This window comes from Pseudophryne corroboree, chromosome 5 (genome assembly GCF_028390025.1).
Source record: "Pseudophryne corroboree isolate aPseCor3 chromosome 5, aPseCor3.hap2, whole genome shotgun sequence".
Lineage (NCBI taxonomy): Eukaryota > Metazoa > Chordata > Amphibia > Anura > Myobatrachidae > Pseudophryne > Pseudophryne corroboree.
The window spans coordinates 554,946,251-554,957,641 of NC_086448.1; the positions used below are offsets into that span (position 1 = coordinate 554,946,251).

Consider the following 11,391-nt stretch of genomic DNA (forward strand, 5'->3'; position numbering starts at 1 on the left):
AACTAAGCAGCTATTTGAACTGGTAAATAAAGCGTTCAATAAGGGGATTCTTTCTAAGAACGAAATGGAATATGTATGTATCCAGGATCCGACTATTCCTACGATCTATGTACTCCCCAAAGTACACAAACACCCCACTAAACCACCAGGGAGACCTATCATCGCGGGGGTGAATAGTATCACCTCCAATCTTTCAGCGATGGTAGACTTCTTTTTACAACCATTGGTGGTCAAAACAGTCTCCTTTTTAAAAGACACTGGAGATGTGTTGAGAAAGTTGGAAGAAATATCCTGGAATGAAAACTGTATTTTAGTTAGTGCTGATGTCACTAGCCTATATACAATTATTGAATGGGAACGGGGTAAAGAAGCCGTCACCCATTTTCTCAATACTAGTGATTATTCAGAAGATCTCCAAAATTTCATTATAGAGTCTATAGATTTTATTCTTAAAAATAATTATTTTTATTTTAACGGGTGTTATTATCTTCAAATCAGGGGAACCGCCATGGGCACCAGGTTTGCCCCCAGCTACGCTAATTTATTTATGTCCTATTGGGAAATGAATGATGTTCATTCATCCGTTCTGGGGGCAGGCCTGGTTTGCTGGTGGCGGTTCATAGATGATGTGTTTTTTATCTGGCAGGGAGGGGAAGAGTCTTTTAATTCGTTTTGTCATAGTCTTAATCAGAATACGTATAATATAGAATTAACTTTTAATAAGAGTACAGAATCTTTATCGTTTTTAGATTTGGTTATATATATAGAAAATGGATTAATATGCACTAAAACACACAGAAAACCAACAGATTCTAACTCATATATTGAAATATCAAGTGAACATCACAAAAGGTGGCTGGAAAATATTCCTTTGGGCCAGTTTACAAGATTAAAAAGAAACTGCACTAATACAAGCACCTTTCATGAACAAACAAATGAAATGACTACACGCTTTGCTCAAAAAGGATACCCTAGACATCTTTTGGAAACTGCAAAACAAAAAGTTCAAACTATAGATAGAAAAGACCTTTTAAAAGAAAAACCCAAACCCACAGAAAAAGACACTCGATATGAATGGGCCTATATCACTAAATACGGTGCCCATCATAAAAAGGTAGAAGGTATTATAAGAAAAAATTGGAGGATTTTGAAGGATGACCCGATCTTGTGCGATATTATACCTGACCAACCCAGTTTTATTTATAAAAAGGCTTCATCCCTTAAGAATATGTTGGTACAGAGTACGCTGAAAAATGAAAAGGGGGCCAGCGAACGAATTATTGGATTCCATCGTTGTGGAACGTGCTTAATGTGTAAATCAACCACGAAAAATGGGATAGAGAGAAAGACTACACAATTTGAAGTAGGGGGAAAAAAATATAAAATAAGAGAATTTATTACCTGTCACTCACGTAATGTGATCTACCTGATAGAGTGTAACTGTGGTAAACTCTATGTAGGTAAGACCACAAGAAGTCTAAAAATGAGAACTGCAGAACATGTGTATAACATTAAAAAGGGACTCAATACCCACCCATTATCAGAGCATTTCTCTTTGGTTCACAATAAATGTGAAAAAGGAATCAAGAGATTCCTAGGTATCCAATTGATTAAGGGCAATTGGAAATATAGAAATGTAGAAAAGAAACTTGCACAGAGTGAAATGAGGTGGATTTTTAGTCTGAATACCTTGCAACCTGAAGGACATAACTCAGATTTTGAGTTAAGATGGTTTTTAGAGTAAATGTTTGTTCTTTTTATCTGTATTATTAACATTTTAGTACATATATGTGGAACTCGCTCTAATCTTCTACTTCTTTTTTTCCTTTTTTTAATTATGCATGAGGATAACTGTGGAGATACAAAAGATGCCTATCTCCCGGTATTAGGGATGGACTGGCCCGGAATATAAAGTACGGCAAAGGAAGGTTGAGGAGATATGGCATCAGAATTATCCTCCTTGAATCAAACTCATATATGAAGATATAACCTATAAAAGTGGAAGTGCTCCTTCGTATACGATTATCTCTAGTGGAACGCACGTCATACTTCCTGAATGAATGGAAAGATCCTTTCAAAATGGCCGCGATATGGAACGCAGCGGTGGAACGCACACGTCACTTCCGGTCAGCGAAAACGGAAGTCCAGCGCTCCTTCAATCGATCTAGGAGTTTGAGGAAACATCCACTAGTATAGATGTACCTTCTTTCTCTCTCTCTTTGTGTGAAAAGTAATATGCACTATGCACCTTTAGGAGAGAATTGTAAATAGAATTACCGGAAGTTCTATACAAAATGTATACGTCACTTCCGGTCGACGAATCCGGAAGCGGAAATTGCTCTAAATTGTACTAATTGTTAAGGGTATATATATCTGGTTCTTTCTCATCCATGTCATCCAAGCTTGAAAAAGGAGATTACTCCGAAACGCGTCGTTTGGACGATATGGATACCTGCTTGTGAGTGTATCGCTGGATTCCCTACTCTACCTCTTAAAGATAAAAGCTTATTTGCGGTGGTGCCATCTGAATTCCACCGGGACTGGATTGCTTTTTTGCTATAAAAGCTATCTGCCCACCGCAAATTTAAAAGAGGGTGAGAAACATATATATCTTTTTGGGATCAGTGCAATATACCTCATGTATGTTTTATATGTTTTTATGTCATTTCTGTAATAAATTGTGTTTTATTTATAAACACTTATGCCATTTGTCATCTTTGACACAAAAGGCGCCTATGTACACATAAAAATTATTTTTCCTGCTCTAGTATTTTAGGGATTTGGTGTTCCCTTGTTAATGTGTAACGGCTGCCTATTGTGACATTTATTGCGCACTTTTGGGTTATATTTCTTTTCAACCCTAATTCTAACCCACCCCCCTACAGACTAACCCTAACCAGGGTCGGCGACAGGGGGGTCAAAGGGGACACCTGTACCGGGCCCCAAGGATCAGAGGGTCCCCAAGTATACGCCACTTAGTGCCCGGCAGGGATGTGAGCTGTCTTATCCAAATAGGGCAGCAAGCTATAGGCGGTGTGGGCGCAGCCTCAGAGTGGCAGGAGCCTCTCACACACACTGACTGTGCAGCACGAGTGTTTGCCCGCTCTACTGCAGGCAGTTATGGGACATGGCAGCAGCTCCACTGGCCAGGATTCCGTGCCCTTCGCCAGCCTCTTCTGGTGGGGTGTAAAGGCCACATGGTACCTGCTGTGCGGTGTTGAGGTCTGGATACTGGGGAGTGCATTGCAGGTGAGTCTACACCCCCCACCCCCACCTCCCCCCACACCCAGGGCAAAAGTGGCTTGGTGAGAGGATATAGGGCTTTGGGGTGGAGTGGGGGAGCTAGGAATGCTGCATGGAGTCAGTGTGGAGACAGACAGTGGTGTATGTGGAGGAGGAAGGTGAGATATACATATTTATATGTGTATAAATAAATATATATTTAATTATTAAGTTTCTTATATAGGACAGCAAATTCTGTTGCGCATATATATATATATATATATATATATATATATATATATAAAATCTGAGGGGGCCCTTAAGATATCACTGTACCGGGCCCCGAGATTTTGTTGCCGGCCCTGACCCTAACAATGTCCTCCTGCAGCCTAACCCTAATCGTCCCCTCCCACATACTTAACCTAACCCTTCCCCTAGTCCCCAACCCTAACCCCAGTACTTTACGATTTTAAAAATCTGGATTCTGCTGCCAGGATTAAGCGCGGGGATACTGACTACATCCCCATTATTAGACCCAAGGTGCTGATACATCACGTGCGTCACACAATGCACCCATATTACATAAAAAAAACCTCCACGCTACACTATTATCTTCAATTAATAACTTTATTAGCATTCACATGTAACAAATATCATTCCTGTGACTGGCCCCTGCCCACATACTGGCCATGTATGAAATATTTCCCCCTGCCAAGCCCTTTCATTAAATTGATAGCTCGCACAGTTAATATAGAGAACCCAATTGCACAGAGATTTACTTTATTAGCCTCTACAAAGTATTAATAGCCCTCATTATCCCCACATTACATCAATAGCACATACATTTAATAAATATAGACGGTCGAGTCACATTATTATGACCACCTCCTACATTTGATGTCGGCAGAGCAAAGCCCATGAGGCACGTCACATTTCATGCGCTGGCTTAGTGGGTATGTAAGGCAGTGTCGTAACTACACATTTTGGTGCCCTTTGCCAAATTAATAATTGGTGCCCCCCCTATACAAAATAGGGGCCGTGCGCGCTCAATAATATAGGGGTGTGGCTTTATGGAGAAAGGGCGTAGCCACAGAATAGTGTCTGTTATTCACATTACACCGCACAGTAGTGTCCCTTATACACATTACATCACAGAATAGAGCCCCTTATGCATGTTACATAAGGTATAGTAACTTACACACATAATGCCCACTGTAGTTGTGCCACTTATACACATAATGTCCACTGTACTTGTGCTGCTTACACACATAATGACCACTGTAATTGTGCTGCTTGCATGCATAATGACCACTGTAGATTTGCCGCTTACACACATATTAATGCCCACAGTTTATGTGCCCCTTACCTCTGCCCTTGGAGCTGGTGGCAGACACCTGCTACTACATACGAGAAAAGCAATTACTATAGCTGCTGTGCAGTATTGCGCATGTAACTGCAGAGTGCTCGGTAATAAAGGTGATATATCTAACTACACTGTGTGATAATACACTTCCACTCAAAAAAGTTTCACAATTATCTTCACAATGCTCATGTACACTGGATACTCCAGGGATTATCACATGTGTAGCAGACAACACAACAATACCACTTTCTCAAAACTTGTCTAACTAAGTACTACAAAGCACCAGCAGACGCTACTGCATTGTGCGAGTGACTAGCACCTGCCCGGGACACGCAGCAGCGGCTTCTCTGCGTCTGGTGGTGGTGGTGTAGCAGCGGGCTGCACGGGGGGCAGTAACCAGCAGCACGGCATGCCTAATCTCCTGTTACTATCTGCCAGCCACAGGGAGAGGGAGAGCCTCATCTCTTCCTTGAGGAAGGCGCTGTGCAGGAAACACAATGTATATCACCATCACTTCCTGCACAGCAGCACACACGCTGGCCGGGGGCTCTCCTGTCAGAGCTGTCATGCTTCAGATAACGGCGGCGGTGGTGAGCGGCCCTGCGGGTGTTGCTGCACGATGGTGCGCCCACAGAGCATATGTGCTGCGGTCAAGGCACCTCAGGCACACACCTAGTTACGGCCCTGGCACTCGTCCTGTGCAAACCTGGCAGTGGCATTGCATCGTTCTGCTATACGAGCTGCCATCCTCTGTTCTAGCAAAAACATAATCTGCTATTCGTTACAGGATTACTGATCATGTGCCACCTCTTATTAAAGATGGTAACCATGATAAGTTATTGCTACAGTATGAATCTAAATGGAGACAGAGTTAGACACAGTCTCACCTAAAGGCTTGAATGTAAAGGTGCATACACACTGGGGGAGATTCAAAAGTTTAAAAAGTCAGTTGGGTGTCTGTTTTTTCCTATCTAATAGACAGGAAAAAACAGACACCCAACCGACTTTTCAATCATTTGAAATCCCCCCACTGATCGCTTTTCCCCCCTGCCCAGCGATGTCGGTGAATGGCTTTCCATAGCAGGACGCTATGGAAAGACGCTCACCCCACCGTTCATCTACTGGTAATACCAGTAGATGAACGGCGGCCGCCAGCGATGAAGCGGGAGCGCGCATCAGCGCTCATCTCTGGGGCATACACACTGGGCGGCTTTGAGCTGAAAGCAGCTCAAAACACCAAAAGTGAGCTGCTTTCAGCTCAAAATCGCCCAGTGTGTATGGGCCTTAAGTCTGGGTCTGCATTGTTACTTATAATATGTCTTTATTGTAAACATTGTTATCATCAAGTTCCTCTGTGTATGTTAATTATAATTTTCTTTTTGGGTAATATATATGTGTATAGAAAGCTTTTTTGTGCCTTACGGGCTTTTGTAATTTGTGCTTAATTAGCTCCTCATCTCAGGTGCGAGTGCCTGAGTGGGCATGCTATATACTGTGCCATACATGGCGGGATGTAGCAAAGATGTATGTGGACACATCTGTATATATATAAGATGTGTGTTGATGAGTTATTTCCTGACGAAAGGGGCGGAGATACCTGAAATGTAGAAAACATTCGGGAGTGCAGAGGCTGTTCTTTATATATATATATATATATATATATAAAATATATGGCGTGACATTATCACACCGCATCATGGAGTGTACTGCTAAAATGCGGGGTTAATGCCTGGATGTTTTAAGTCCTGTGAGTGCCGCAATCCTTTACCTACCTATATATATATATATATATATATATATATATATATATATATATATATACATATACATATATATATATATATATATATATATATAAAACAAGTGGAGAAAAGGGCGCATTCTAGTGTCTAACATATATAATGTGTTAGTATAAGGACACTACTTATCTGATGCAAACAGTTTCTTCAGTCACATGACCAATGTGGGTATATAAAAAAGATAAGACAAAAATAACATAGCGCGTACAATTTTCACACCATTGTTTCACCATAAAGTTAGTTGTATCTGAAAAACCTTCTAAGGACAAGCATATCCTATAATTTAAAATCCACAATCAGGGATATTTAAAGGTTTTTCACACAATTTTAATACAACATATAAAAACAAATGGTAAAAATACAAGCGTACAAGATAAAAGGAAATTCAAGCTTATCAATCCATATAGGGTATAACCTGTTTCCCATAAATTTCCAAGAAATGGTAAAAATGCAAATGTACAAAAATGTAAATTTAAAAAGGCTTATCTGTCCATAAAGAGGTTCGGGTACAGCAGTTCCAACTCATTCCGTCAGTAGTTAGACTTCATCATGGGGATGCCCTGTATATATATTATTTAGGCCAGTGGTGGCCAAACCAGTCCTCGAGATCTACCAACAGTTCACATTTTCCAGGCAACCTGTGGATTTGTAGAATGTGTCAGTAAAGGGCCCTACACACTTGAAGATCCAACTGAACATATCCAACGATATGAATGTTCTCGTTCATTAATGAATGAGAACTCGTTCAACGATGAACGATGTCCGGCCCCACGCTCGTTCATCGTTGGTGCCGGGTCGCTTATGCATGCAGGCCAATATGGACAATCTCGTCCATATTAGCATGCACTGCTATGGAGCCGGGTGATGGGGGTAATGAAGAAACTTCACTCCCCCCGTCAGCTCCTCCCCCACGCCGCCGGGTCACCCATCGGCCATATCCACCATCGGGCAGCTCGGCAGCGGATCGCCGTATGTGTAGGGGGCATTAGGAATTAATGCACCACATGTTTAAAAATGTGACAGTTAGTAATGACTTCACCTGTGCACTATCTAGGTTGTCTGGAAAATGTGAACTGTTGGTAGATCTCGAGGACCGGGTTGGCCACCACTGATTTAGGGAGTGTCATATGAGACATATTTTTATTTTTATCTAACCTTTTGTGACAACTGAAAGACTACACCTTGGTAGTGAGAGGGCTTGAGTCTCACCACAATTGCCCACATTCTGTTGGGATCAGCTCCCTCCAAGGGAGAAGAAAACAAGACCTGTACATTCTGCACCTGCAATGGAGATTTATAACTCCGGGCTTTGTGGATTACCCAGATCCAGCAGGAACACATCACTGGGAAGTTCTGTATGCTGATGCCTGTTTGAGGCCAGTAAGCAGGGAACATTTTGTAGTGTCAGGCACTGTGGACATTGGCCGTGCCAGGAGAGCATGGCATGTGTTGGTGCAAGCCACTGCAATGGACTAAGTATTGAGCAGAAGTAGTGCTAGGATTTTTATGTTTTTTTGCTTATTTTTTTCAGTTATGTACTGTACCTGCGTCCAGGCCTAAGCCTGTGTATGCTGTTCTACAGTCTGATGCCAGTAAAGACAGTAGGCAGTATTCAATTGATATATCGCACCCAATCTCCTGTATAAAATTATCCCCATTATTGCAAATATCGTGCCCTTAGTAATCAGGTTTACCTGCGCAAAGAGTAGTTCGCCTTACTACCCTGGGGGTAGCGAGCCACGCCTGTCAGCAGAAACAGAACCGCCCACTGTGTTATAACCGGAACAAAATTGCTACACATACCCTTCATTATCCAACTTAAAATACTGGCAGGATTTCAAGTGAGAAAATCCAGCCCTTGCAGGTCCAGGGCCCCAATCATGAAAATACATAGACAAAATGCATTGGTCTGTTTGTGTGTTTTTCTGTCTGTCTGTCCAATCTGTCTGTGACATCATGCTGTGATGTCATAATGGTAACAACTGCCTATACCAGGACTTTGATGCTGCTGTCCTGTCTCATACTGCTCCAGAGCCTTGAAAAACAGTTGTCAGGCCGCATAGCGGCTGGTAAGTACATTATTTTAATATTTATTGGTTTTCTGGGGGTGTAAGGTATGCATTTTGATCTATTTTGGATTATAGTTTAACCATGTCTGCCATTTAAGTCCATTATTGAAGGTTATCCATAGTTAAGAAGATGTTTGTAAAATGAGTAATTCAAATAAGATTTAAACTGCTGGACTCAAACATGCATATTCCTCAGTTATGAACTATAATGTTTAAGTTTTTTACAGCCTGGGTTATGATGGGTACACACTAGGATGATAGATCAGAGGTATGACTTATTTGACGACATAACTCACATTTGTTAAGTTTATAGACACTTAACAATCCATTGCCTAAATTATGGTGCCTGACGTTGCAGCCGGGTGGATATTTGCATGTGTCCACTCATTTGTATTGTCTTTCACCATCGGACTCTGCAGCAAGTGTACAGGTGGTGGCAGAGTGCACTTTGACAACGCATCATGCTGTCTGTCAAAAACCTAGCTATGAAATTGATGCTCACATGATACTTTGCAGGTTCTAGAGAATGTTAGAAATATCCAGTGTATACCCAGCATTACAGGCTTTTTGATTTGAGACAGAGTTTAATGATTATGTAATGCTAATGTTTCTCTTTTACCCCTTCAATCAACAACTTTGAACCTGGATGGACTTCAGGATGGACTGACCTGCCTGAAGGGAACAGAGTCTGAAACACAGCTGTTTGAGCATGTGTCATTTGGTAAGTATTTTTGTTTATGTTTCCTTTTATCTGTAAATCTTTATTCATCAACGTTATATACTTATTTAGGAGAGCATGAAGATGGATATCTGCAGCACAGACCCTGAGTAGGCATGATGGTGTCATAACTGGAAAAGACACGTTGGATGGAGCAAGGTATGACATCTTATGGGCCCTACACACATGCCGATATCACTGCACGATATGAACGATCTCGTTCATTAATGAACGAGATATCGTTCATATCGTGCAGTGTGGAGGCACCAGCGATAAACGATGCGCGGCCCCGCGCTCGTTCATCGCTGGTGCCATGTCAGCTGTGCATGCAGGCCAATATGGACGAGATCGTCCATATTTGCCTGCAAGTCTACGGAGCCGGGTGACGGGGGGAGTGAAGAAACTTCACTCCCCCCGTCAATGTTCCCCCGCCGCCGGATCGCCCGTATCGGCGGTCGGGCAGCTCGGCGGCACATCGCCGAGTGTGTAGGGCCTATTAGTCTATGGCTGTGGTTAAGGAGTGATACTATGACAAGGTGGATTCAGTATGGAATACCAGCGGCTGGAATGGCAGCCGTCAGTAAACCGACAGCGGCATCCTGGCCACCAGTGTGCCGGCAGCGGGGCAATCGCTAGAAAGCCCCTTGTGGGCTCGCTTCACTCGCTGTGTTGCGGGCATGGTGGTTATATTATCAGGTTATATAATCGCTGCGCTCGCCACGTTGTGGGCACGGTGGTTATATTCTCAGGTTATAGTCTTCCTCTATGGGTGTCGTGGACACCCACAGAGGGAGAATAGACTGTGGCGCCGGTATTTCGGCATCGGCATTTCACCACTAGTCGGTATTCTGGCGGCGTCATTGTAATTGCCAGGATCCCGACTAGCGGTATTGTAACGGCTTCCTGTCAAGGTACCTTGTGGAACGCACCAACAGTCCTGTGTGGAATAGCTATTTCTTCTGTGTGGAACTTCTAATTCTGTATGGACTTCTGCATTTACTTCTGTGTGGACTTAAACAAATTCTATCCTGTATACTACTTCGCTATCACTCCTGTGTGGACTCAGTGGAAGTTTTGCAGAGTATAACCCTATGGAATTGTTTGGACTAATCTGCTATCACTGATGTGTGGAATTAATGATAGTCTTGCTTTGGAAAACTTTTTATGTTTACAAATAAAAAACTAATTTGTTTTTACTTGTAGTTAAATGTGGATTTTGACCAGTTTAATTTGTAGTAGATCAGACAGTGATTTCAAATAGTGGTAAGGCCTTTAGTGTGATAAGAAGGGTTATGATCTACACTGTCCAGATAGACAGTCAATAGGTCGACACTGACAAAAAAGTCAGTACATAAATGGTCAACCCAAAATTGTCGACATAGGCTTTTTTTTTGGGGGGGGGGGGGGGGGGGGTAGTGTGGATAGTTTTGCCATCTGGGAGCACAATTTGTAGAAAATCAGACTCTCACAGGCTCTCTTCGATCGCCAGGCTTTGGGCACGGTACTTTGCTTCGCTCGCACTTAATGCATGTCTACCTTTTGTTTGTGTCGACCATATGGTGTCTAATCTATTGACTGTCTTTCAGACAGTGTAGATCTATAGTCCGGGGGGCACTGCCCCTTTTTTGAATATGAAAGGGGGGTGCCAAAGCGGTGGAGCTGGGACCAGAAAGGGGAGTAGTCAAGATAAATCATTAAATCGCACCCCCTAAAAGAAAAGTCTAGATCTTCCTCTGCTGTACTTGTGCTATATTGTTCCGAACTGTAAGTCACTGTTTTCTTGTTTTATTTGTTTACGTACTCTGTAACTGGGTGCTGCATCTCCCTTGTGGCACCATATAAATAAAGGATAATAATAATAATAATAATAATAATAATAATAATAATGTGAGCCTACAGCCAGGAGAAGATCCCAACAATCATGATACGTGTAGGGCAGGCATTCCCAACCACGGTCCTCAAGGCACACCAACAGTGCAGGTTTTAGTGATATCCAGGCTTCGGCACAGGTGACTTAATTAGTAGCTCAGTTATTTTGATTTAACCATCTGTGCTGCAGCCTGGATATCACTAAAACCTGCACTGTTGGTGTGCCTTGAGGACCGTGGTTGGGAATGCCTGGTGTAGGGGAACAGCTTTTATTATCTGATGCAAGGTAGAGGAATTTGGAGAGACCACAGGGCAGAGTCGTAACTAGACTAATTGGTGCCCTGGCCAGAA

At 42.5% G+C, this 11,391-nt stretch overlaps 1 long non-coding RNA gene across 1 annotated transcript; it reads left to right on the top strand.

The window, feature by feature from the left end:
* The first annotated feature begins 8,384 nt into the window (after nucleotides 1–8,384).
* LOC134929211 (uncharacterized) lies at nucleotides 8,385–9,337 on the top strand. Its single transcript, XR_010178385.1, has 3 exons — nucleotides 8,385–8,453; nucleotides 9,111–9,174; nucleotides 9,244–9,337. It is a non-coding gene; the product is annotated as an uncharacterized LOC134929211 (long non-coding RNA).
* Nucleotides 9,338–11,391: the final 2,054 nt, after the last annotated feature.